The sequence below is a fragment of the Fundulus heteroclitus genome, unplaced genomic scaffold, assembly GCF_011125445.2.
Source record: "Fundulus heteroclitus isolate FHET01 unplaced genomic scaffold, MU-UCD_Fhet_4.1 scaffold_28, whole genome shotgun sequence".
In the NCBI taxonomy this organism is placed as follows: domain Eukaryota; kingdom Metazoa; phylum Chordata; class Actinopteri; order Cyprinodontiformes; family Fundulidae; genus Fundulus; species Fundulus heteroclitus.
The window spans coordinates 5,352,789-5,363,498 of record NW_023396689.1 but is presented as its reverse complement, the minus strand read 5'-3'; the positions used below and the strand labels follow the sequence as shown (position 1 = coordinate 5,363,498).

At 40.4% G+C, this 10,710-nt stretch overlaps 1 long non-coding RNA gene across 1 annotated transcript; it reads left to right on the top strand.

Annotated features, from left to right (window-relative positions):
• The first annotated feature begins 5,411 nt into the window (after nucleotides 1–5,411).
• Nucleotides 5,412–8,860, top strand: LOC110367138. Its single transcript, XR_002427252.2, has 3 exons — nucleotides 5,412–5,658; nucleotides 8,264–8,337; nucleotides 8,472–8,860. It is a non-coding gene; the product is annotated as an uncharacterized LOC110367138 (long non-coding RNA).
• Nucleotides 8,861–10,710: the final 1,850 nt, after the last annotated feature.

Genomic DNA, 10,710 nt, shown 5'->3' with positions numbered 1-10,710 from the left:
AAATGTTGGAAAGAAAGTATACCCTCCAGGATCTTACATATCAGAACATAGTAAAAAGAATGTGGACTTTACCAGGTTCTAAAAATGTTTTATAAACTGATGAAGCCAAAATGGAGAAGCTACACATGGAAATAGTTCACAGCTGCTTTCAGAGGATTCAAAACAACAGCCATGGGCTGCGAATCAAGTGACCTTGATTAACTGATCGTCATCAGTAGGAGCACCTGTATGAAAGTTGCCTTTAGGTGAGTTAATGGCCTTTAGCGTACAGGTGTCTCGACACATTGTCTAGAAGAAAATACATCATGATGGTGACAATGAAGGCTCTCAACACAAAGGAATAACTGGGTATAGAATAATAAAATCATCATCTTAAAATCCCTCAAATACACAAATAAAAAAAACACAAAGACCCCTGGGATTAAGACACTATAAGACCGTTTGCAAGCAATCCAGTCCATCATTCTACAGCGAGAAAGATTATTCTCAATTGGAAGACATTAAGAAAGTTGTTCATTTTCCATGAGTTCACTTGACAGCAAATTCAGCTTCAGTTTATTTAATTTCAAATCAAAGCATATTGAATGAAAAGGAGCAGAGAGAAGAGCAATCTTATATCTGTCCCTTAATTCATTTTACAACAACTCTACATCAATTGTTACTTAATCTTTTTTTTTTTACAGTATTTACATCCATCTTTTCTCAATTATTCACATTTGCTGTAACTACATTTTATAGTATAGAAAAATATTCAAAACGTAATACAATCATAAATATTTTCCCATTCAGTAAATTCTACAATCAAATGAGGTAATTTGTGTGAAAGGCCAAACTGAAGCCATTCATCTCAAAGGCAGCAGCCAGTCTGTAACAAATCCTACTATAAATATACGTGTGTGCCTAAGAAAATAAAGAAAACAAAGGCTTGAGGAACCTTAAGAGAACTGCACAGAAATAAATGCCTACAAACCTCAATGATGTAAAGCAGAGTTGTAAAACAGACCAAAGTTCCTCTACATCCACGGTCCGTAACTGCAGCAGGTCAATATATAGTTGCACAATGCAGACTGATCATCATACAGGTGTGCCACGGCTGAGGTCCAGATGCTTGGACAGTCCCTCCTCATAAGAAGACGCCAAAGTCTCCATTTAACTACAACTTGCAACAGTTCCTACAGCGATGTCAATAAAAAGGGAGTGCCTCCATGAGACCTTGAAAAGCTTGGTTGGTGAGAGAAAGAATTACACCAGGACCTCAGCTCCTCTAAACTGGCACCGAAAGGATACAGACATCCAAGGTTTACCAAGTTTTTCGTTTGGAGGATGCTGTTAGAATACTTGTGCAACCATGAACAAAAACATAGCATTTATTTATCCACACTTTCACATCTGCATTGCTAGATCACGTCAGCTCAGTGTTGCAATGCTAAAGTACTTTTAAACCTTGGAACACAGTAAAGAAACAAGACTGACTTTTTTCTGTTTTTTTTCCCCTCAACCTCTCTAATTGTCTCCGTCTGTGTTCGACAGAGCCTTTTTGAAGGACAGGGTCCCTCATTAGGCATTCACACCCAGGGCTCGCTCCAATTGGGCTGCCTAAAGAATCTGAAAGCAATGCAATTGTGTAATTTGCACACAAAGTGGTTGGGATTGATCCAAAATAAACCTCTCAACTTTAAATGTGGGGGTGAGGAGAGGGAGGGCGTATAATTGCATCATTTAGTGAATTGATTGGCTGAGAGTCGATGGAAGGGAATCAGGAAGCAGCAGATAAACGGTGACAGCAGCGCCTTTTAGAGCGGGGACCCGTCGATGCAAAGACACACACAACTCGAGATGCAGAAACACACACATAGGGGTTAGGAGCAAGGATATCCACGCAAACACAAACTGAAAAAACACACACGGAGAAACGCAGGAGATAAACTGGGACACAAACAGACATGAGAATGACCCACACACAGAGTCAGATTAGACAACACAAAGAGAGCCCAGGTCCACATCACACACTCAGTGCTGCAGGGCCGGACAATGGAAGACAGAATTAGAGGTTACAATAGATTTCATTAAGCCAAACTAGACTTAACGAGACAATCGATATGTCATAATTAAAGCAAGGAGGCTGAGAGCGACTTAGACTCTAAATGATGACTGCTCTTATTAAGATGGAGCAGATAAAGAAAGGCTGTGTGACAATGGAGCTCTATAACTACCTACCACCGCCAGCCTTTGTGCTCAAACTGGCCTTTCACCAAGACGGACCGATAGGAGAGGGTAGGAGAGAAGCCGGGGAGGACAGAGGAGGTGTATGGCTTTTGGTTGGCTGCAGACGGAGAAAAGAAGAAGTGATCTGGGATGATGTGAACGATGATGCTCAGTCTTTGTTCAACTTTCTATTCCTTCTATACTTGATTCTCCACTGACTCCTCCCTCAAAAGAGCCCTCAAAAAGTATATCGGTCCATTTCGTCAAGATCAATCAAAACCAATGGAACAGAGCCTGATCCAGGCCTAAACAGATATTATTCAAATTATTCTGAATCTTGAGCCACAGAAAACACAAGGACTCCCTCCGGTTGTGGCCTCACTGTCACGGATTTTATTTTGGGAACCCGATATTCAAGCCAGACACGATGCTACATTTTAAAAGGTTTATTGTAAAAGGGGTAGAGCTGACAGGCTCAGCAGATGATACTGACTGATTTGCTGGAACAAGCAGATCAGGGAATAGTGGTTGAAGCAATCTGACCGGGCAATGACGGCTGAAGCAGTTTGACTAGGTGATGATGGCAGAAGCAGGCTGACCAAGTGAGGATGATTGAAACAGACTGACCAGATGATGTTGGAAGAGACAGGCCAGACCAGAGTAACAGTTGATGAGTTTCCCAAGGAGGACAGAGCGAGCATGAATCCACACAGGAACACATGAAGCAGATGACGCACACAAGCACTAGTAAGGCAAACTAGTGAGGGCAGGCTGAGCTCAGACACTTGAAGAGACGTAGAGGTCTTCATAGCCTCTGGCTCTGAAGTTAGAGCGGGTGGTTTATGAACAAGAACTTTATTGATTTTGATCCCCATCATCTTCCGTCAAGAAGACAAAAACACTTCTGTGGTATGGCTACTTTTGAAATCCTGTTCTTGGTTTTTCCAATCCAAAAATTACTTCTTGAGTGAGTGACAGAACTACAATGGGTTAGAAAATATCCCAACTTACACTGCACACCTACTCCTTAACCTAGTTCTTTAGTCCCCTAAGAGGCCTATGTTAAAAGTCTCTCAATGGACTAATGGCTTTACTTTTTCAGTGGGGACTAAAATTATACACAGTTTTATGTATGGCCAGGCACTCACAAGGCTATCTAATGTCTGTTATACTCTGATTACCCCAGAGTTTACCTACTGTTTCGAATATCTGCCTAGAAAACGCACCTAAACCCTGCTGCTTTCTATCTCAGGACTAGAGTTTTCTGTTTCTAAGAAGTTGTTCTGGTACTATTTTTATTATTATAATGCTGCGGAAATTCAAATCTCACATTTTCATTTACTCACTTTCCTATCACCATCCAGGTTGAGTCATCCGGAAATAGATGGCATCTTCACGGAAGAGAAGGGGTCAAGAACTGCGAGTCTGAAACTGTGGTCTCCAGATCAAAGACACATAATTATTGGTTCTGTGTCTTTCATTGTAAGTATGTTTGGTGGTTCCACTTTTATGTTAAGTTAGCTTCAAACTTTTTTCAGTCTCTCTGACGCCCCCCTCCCCCCCACACACACCTCCCTTTTATAAAGGGCCTTAATATAAAATTTGTTGTGAATTGGAGGTATATAAATAAACTCAAATGTATTGAATTGTACTCAACGTCTTCCCTGTGTTCCTTGGTCAGGTTAGTTTCTGCTTTCCTCTGAGGGGGTGGGAAATAATTTAGAGAAGACGAATTGCACTGAACGTCATGGAGAGTAGGAGGAGATGGAGGTTAATTGGGTCAAGCACAGGTTAAAGAGGTAAACCTTCACGCTAACTGCTTCACCCGTGCAACACACTCTACTGGACTTTTCCCTCCCCTGCTTTGAGCTTCAGTTTCATTAGCTTTTATCAATAACATACAGTTTAAAGTTAATTATCATTTCAAAGACATAAAGCTGCTTTTTGAGAACTGAATATTTTCTCTACATATCTCAAGATATTTGATTTTTTTAAGACCACGTTAACATACCAGCAAGAAGGTCCTGGGTTCACATTGTGGCCTGGGATCTTTCTGCATGGAGTTTGCATGTTCTCCTTGGGCATATGGGGGTTCTATCCAGATACTCTGGCTTCCTCGCACGGTCCAAAAACATGACTGTTGGTCTTTCTCATTTACACTAATTTGCATTTGCACATGCTTTAGCTTTTCTGAGGTTTTTGCTTGTACAATCATACATATTGCATAGATTTTCTCACATTGTTTTGTAAAGTGGCTGCTGTCTTTGCTCTATTTAACTTGAATATTGTATGTTTACCTGGATATGCTGTATTATCAATGATTGTGCTTTTGCCACTGTCACGCTGGAATCTCCCCATTGTGGGACAATAAAGGTATTTCTTCTTGTTCTTGTTCTTTTTCTTCTAAATTGTCCTTAGGTGTGAGTGTTTGCATAGTGTGTTTGTCTCTGTAGCCATCTGTGGACTGGCGGTCTGTCCAGGTAGTACCCCGTCTCCTGCCTGATGACCGCTGAGAACAAGCACCACACCCCCTGCGACCCTGCACGGATAAGCGGGTAAAGATAATGAATGGATGAATGTTTACATACACGAAACACACATCATTCATTAATACCACTTCAGTGTTGTATTTTAGAACTACAAAACCCTGACCTCAGTCCGACAGAAAATATGAAGACAGAGCTAAAAAAACAATGTCAAAAAAAGTTCCACCACTTCTGTCAGGAGGAATGAACCTAAACACTAGCAACCTGTTGTGAAAAGCTTGTAGATAGAACCTAAAACATCCGGCCCAAGTCAAACAGTTTTAATGGTAAATCCACCGAGCACAGAGGAAATATACTATCACATTCTGTCATGATTTAGGCTTTTATTATTATTGGTAAATGGTAAATGGCTTGTACTTGTATAGCGCTTTTAACTAGTCTTGACGACCTCCAAAGCACTTCACACTACAGTTCAGTCATTCACCCATTCACACACACATTCACACCCTGACCCTTATTATTTTTTTTATTAATAAAAAGCCAGCAGCCATCTGTCACCATCCAATCAGCTCAGTCCACACCTCAGTCACCATTCAATTAGGCCAGATCAGCTCCACCTGCTGCCATTAATTACTGCCAACTCTGCTCACCTGTTCCCGTCTACATATACCTGCCTCAGCCAACTCATCCCAGCCAGATCGGCTCATCTTGTGTGATGTGACCAGTTCCTGTGTGCTCAGCCAGCTGAACTTGTGTGTTTTCAGCCCTCACTGATGAAAGTTGCCAGTGTGTGCGTTCCCTATGCGTTCCAGCCGCTCGCTCTGCCCGTTCTGGTGGTTCCTTGGCCAACATCGCCTGTTCTGGCCTGTCACTGCCTGCAACCCCTGGTCAGTCTGGTTCTGCTTACCAGCCTAATCTGCCACTACTCATCCCCTTCAATACACTCTGTGCCCGGATTAAATATTGGGTTTGTATTTATAATCTTTACACTTTCAATGCATCTGAATGATTCAAAAGGTCTTTTTTTATAGTCATTTTGCTAAGTGAAATTCATTATATAGATTACTTTCACACAAATTGGTATCTTGAAACATTTATTTCTGTTGATGATTTTGATTGTTACAGGTAATGAAAACACAAATTAGTATATAGCATCAAACCAATTAAAAAACATTTTTCATTCAAATGGGCTGTATTATGTGATCTCAGTGAAAAGTATGTTTGATACCTGCTAAAAGGCGCATTGTGCACGCTTTGAAGTTAAATATTTTCTTTCCCATACATGCCCTTACAATTGCCCGACATGTAAAATGAGTGTTCCTCTATTTATCACAGTTGTCTCTATAGGCTCCATTAGTCAGTTCACGCGAGAGTGTTTCAGGCCGACTCCTCTGGACGTGGGAGTGACGAGCTGCGTCCTCTCGTTCACCTGGCTACTTTGTTGAGTCTCCTCTATATAATTCTAAATCTAAAAAGTATTTGACTCCTTAAACATTTCTTCTGTGTTTTTTTTCCCCCCCCCCCCCCCATATTTTCAGATTATCAAACCTTTTTATATATTTTACAAAATATTACCCAAGTACATACAAGATATTTTTTAATAATGGTTTCATTTATTAAGTTAAATGCTTTTAAAGTATGCCTCAGGTAGAAGCTGCTTTTGACAGACAGCAACGACAAATCCCATTTGCCACAACGATATCGGCAAAGGATGTCAACAGTTGTTGCCTTCAGACAGCGGGGGAAAGAGGAGGTAGAAAAAGAACTGGTGTAGATGTATTTCATCTTTTTATTAAGATTAAAAGGTATGCTACTTGACTTTTCACTAGCACTAGCTAAAGGCTAACTGTGGTGAAACATAGGAAAGTTGTCTTAATAATGCTTCTGTAGATATTTCAGCTGTAGGGTAATTGTAACTAGGGTTGTCACAATACAAAAATTTCAAATTCAATAGTTACTAAGAAAAATACTACGTACCATTTTCTATACTGCAGCAGCACTTTTTTTTTTTAAAGAAATTCTGCTTAAGAGCAAAACAGTTAACCTTGCCCGCAAGCTGGATTCCCTCTGTCTTTTATATATTTACAAACACACAAGAATCCATCTTGTACCGCTGCACTTCAACAGTTTGTGACCAAAAGCAGTTTGGCCCAATGACATTGCAGTATTATGATTTAAGGCGGGACATACCGCTGAGACGAAAGCAAGAGCTGCTAAGCCCTCAGCTGAACCAACATAAACATGGCAGCACAGGAGGATGCACGCGTAGCTGCTGCTGTCACATCTGTTGTGTAAGAATCTATGATTTCATCTTTGAAAGAAGAAAAGCAAGAAGTGCCTTGACTAGCTTACCTAGTTGTGGTTGCTCATAACGCCAGCTGCATACATTTTCATTTGATACCATGAATGGCTAAAACCAACCTTTGGTAGGTGTGCACTAGGTGTTGCTTTGTCCAATCAGCTTGGAAAGTCCTGCTGAATGTCCCTCCTTTACCAGAACGGATTCAATACGAGCAGTCTCAGATGGATAATGTGCAGAACGTAAAGTGCTGCACATTATCAGACTGGGTTGCCAGGTTACAAAAAAAGTAATTGTTTACAATATGAAAGACCGAGCTTTACTTTTCAATATGGTGGCATTTTATGGGTGTGACGTCATACCATATTTTTTTTTAAGACTGCATTAAATTATGTGTGTATTTATCAATCTATGATTTATAGGCTGGTCTGATATAAACTGAACTTTACATTTCTGTGTGCATATTTTTCTTCTGATCATATCTTCTACGCGTGCTTCTAATTTTTCTCTAAGCTCGTTTTTAGATTTGTTTTTTCTTCTGAGAGTGTTTGATTTCTCTAAGGGTCTTCTAAGGATGCTTTTTTTAAAATTTGTCTGCATAATATTATGTGCATTCTAACCTGGGGAGTCTACTAAAAAATGTATTATGGTTTTGTCGTGGATGAACCCAGATACAGCATGCACACACAGAGCTGAGTTTAAGAGAGTTTATTGAAAGAAGTGGATGATGATGGCAAGTGGAACCAGAGTTTGTTACCAGATGAAGGATGCAGGAGCTAATTTGGCAGGTGAGAGAGTACACAGCTTCTCAAAGACGGCTAGCAGAGTCCACAGCTCTTCAGAGACAGCTAGCAGGACTAACCTTGAGGAGAAGCAGAGGTGGCATGGTACCAATTATGCAGGAGACAAAAACAGACAGGCGTGGAGTAGGTGTTGAACGACGACAGACCAGTGAAGAAATGAGCACAGATGGAGGTTTAAATAGGGGAACTAACAGGTGAAAAGAGTCTGACTGATTGATTGGTAAATAGCTAACAGGTGCGACTGACTGCAGAGGGAGTGAAGAGAAGGCAGAGTGAGAAGGGACGATGAGACTGAAAACTAACAATAAATAAAGTCTAAAACATAACTAAAAACCCAAACGAGGAAGGAAAGTGAAAACTAATGGAAAACAGAAGCCAAACCAAAACTAAACCATGACAGGTTTCAGAATGACAAAGATTCTTTATTCTTGCATGCATGGATAATGACTGTCAGTTCTGTTTGTTACCAGCTGCTGGAGGTGAGGAAGAATGTACTGGCAGCAGAGGAAGTGGCATTCTGGAAAGGAGTTACCCTTGATCTAAGGTCAGATAAGGAAGATGCTGCTAAGAGAGGTGTTGGGTTGGATTATTTGTCCCCCAAGTTTCCACAGCCAGGAGCCTCTGCAGCATGCTACAGAAGAGACTTGAAGCTAATCCGAAGTACACCTTACCTCACAGGCGCCTGTACATTGGAACATGTTCCGGCAGGAACCCACCACCACATGACCTGATGTCGACAAGCATTTCATGTCTTCAGATTGCTTTTGATTTATTGTTTTGATTTTTAAGTTATCTAAGCTTGCACCTTAGAATTTGTGATCCGTATAAATTCATGTCCTCTACTTAATTTAGAAAGTTAGTTTAGCATGAATACATGAGTTATATCATATGAATATATTTTTCACTACATGCTGTATTTTTGATGCAGGGTCATTAGTAATTATTATATATAATATTTGGGAGGAGTTTACCCACTTCTGTATTTGAAAAGGTCCATTAGGGACAGCTCTACCTTCCATCTAATGACCAATCGCATGTGATTGGTGACAAAAACACGAGTATCATGTGTGAAAAATGAATTTTACATATCTCTATCTAAAATGTCTGATTCTCACTTTGTCTTCATTTCCGTATGGATTATGCTCAAGTATACTACTACAGTTAATTTACCTTGATAAGCATAACAGCTGATGGGTTAGGACAGCTGGTAGATTTAAAGCATGTCTATGCACTCTCATTTGATCCAATCAGATCTGTTTCTCCCTCCACTGACTGGGCCATGAACACCAGCCTTAACTGTGATCTGGGTAGTTGAACTGAAAGAAGCAGACTTTCTATTGTCAAAGAGCAGCAGGTTGGGCTGCAGAATGCATTGCTGGGTGAAGTCCCATAATGTGCTGTATTGAAAGCCACTGAACACATCCAGCAGTGTCTGTCATTTTCTCTTCTATTCTCACAGGAACAAAGAATAACCTAATTATGCTGATATGAAAGGAATACGGTAAGGTAGTTTTACATTTTCCTCTAAATTTCATAAGCGAATGAGCAGGAATCAGATGCATGGGACCGTAGGGAGATGATGATGTTGATGAATTACAAATCAAATTTATTCCCAAAATAAATACATTAAATAAATTGTAAATAAATGTTATTATTTACATTGCAGTATATCAGTATAATTATATAAAGACGAAATGAACCAAAACTGAAAATAAACCCAGGACTAGGAACATACAGCGAAGAGAAAATAATAAAAAGCAAAAACCCAAATGGAATGGTAGGAAGCAGAAGTACACGGAAGACATTTAGCAAGGGAAAGAGAGAAGCAGTTTAAATACAGCTTCCACGGGCCTCCTGTGGTCTGCGTTTGGCCCATGAAAGGGGCGTCGTAGCATGGGATCTCTGCACTTCTGCAAGACTGTGGCTCGGCTCAGTTTTCCTGCAACAACTGAGAAAAATCACAAAAGCTGGTTTTGGTAGAAGCTGGTCACTCTTATTATGCAGAGGACAGACTGCAGATGTAGCCACGCTTCCAGCTTGAACACATGTTCATGGGTCTCTCCAGTGTAGGACTCCTCTTCTCAAGGGCCGATGGACAAAAGATAAATCAGAGAAGGCTTTGTACAGAGCATTGTTGGCACCCCTTGCTGTGATGAGCAATCCTCTGGGGAGGGATTCTGCAGCAACTCACATTTTAGAAACAGTCTTATTTTGTCTCTCCCACCTTATTTCACAACAGGTGACATTTTTCATCAGTTTCTGTGAGGACATCTTTGATAAGACCGTGGCCATTTGCACATAAAACAGTAAACCATGGTTCACTTCACATTAGAGGACGCTGTGTTTGACCAAAGAGGCACAGAGCAGTGGACTCTTGGCCCTGTATAAGCAGGCAGCAATTGAACTAAGTAGATCAGGGCAGAGAAGCTAGAGCAGGAAGCTGAGAAATAGCTTGTCAGCTAATGACCCAGCAGCAGTTTGGATTAGTCTGGAAAACATCACTAACTATAGGAACCAAGGTTCCAGGTGATCACCTTGTACCTTATAGCCTACTGGCTGTGATGTCATCAACTCAAATAGACGCAACATTTGTTTTAATTGCACAAATCTATACTAACTAAAGAGGTTTGTAAATCTAAACCTCACTACTCCAGCTCATATATTTGAATTGTAACGGATCTAATGTCATCTACAATGGGTACCTGAGGACATAAGTGATGACATCATGAGAGCCAGTTTAGACATGCCAGCTCTTGAAATGTTGGATACTTCACACAACTGTTCCGTTTCTGGGTGTTTAACATGGTACATTACAGTTTCTTATTATTACTTATCATGTCGAAACATTCAAAAACCTTTAAAAATGGGTTTCTATGAAAAAATGTTTTTGCCAGGTGGCTCACATACGTATCATTAT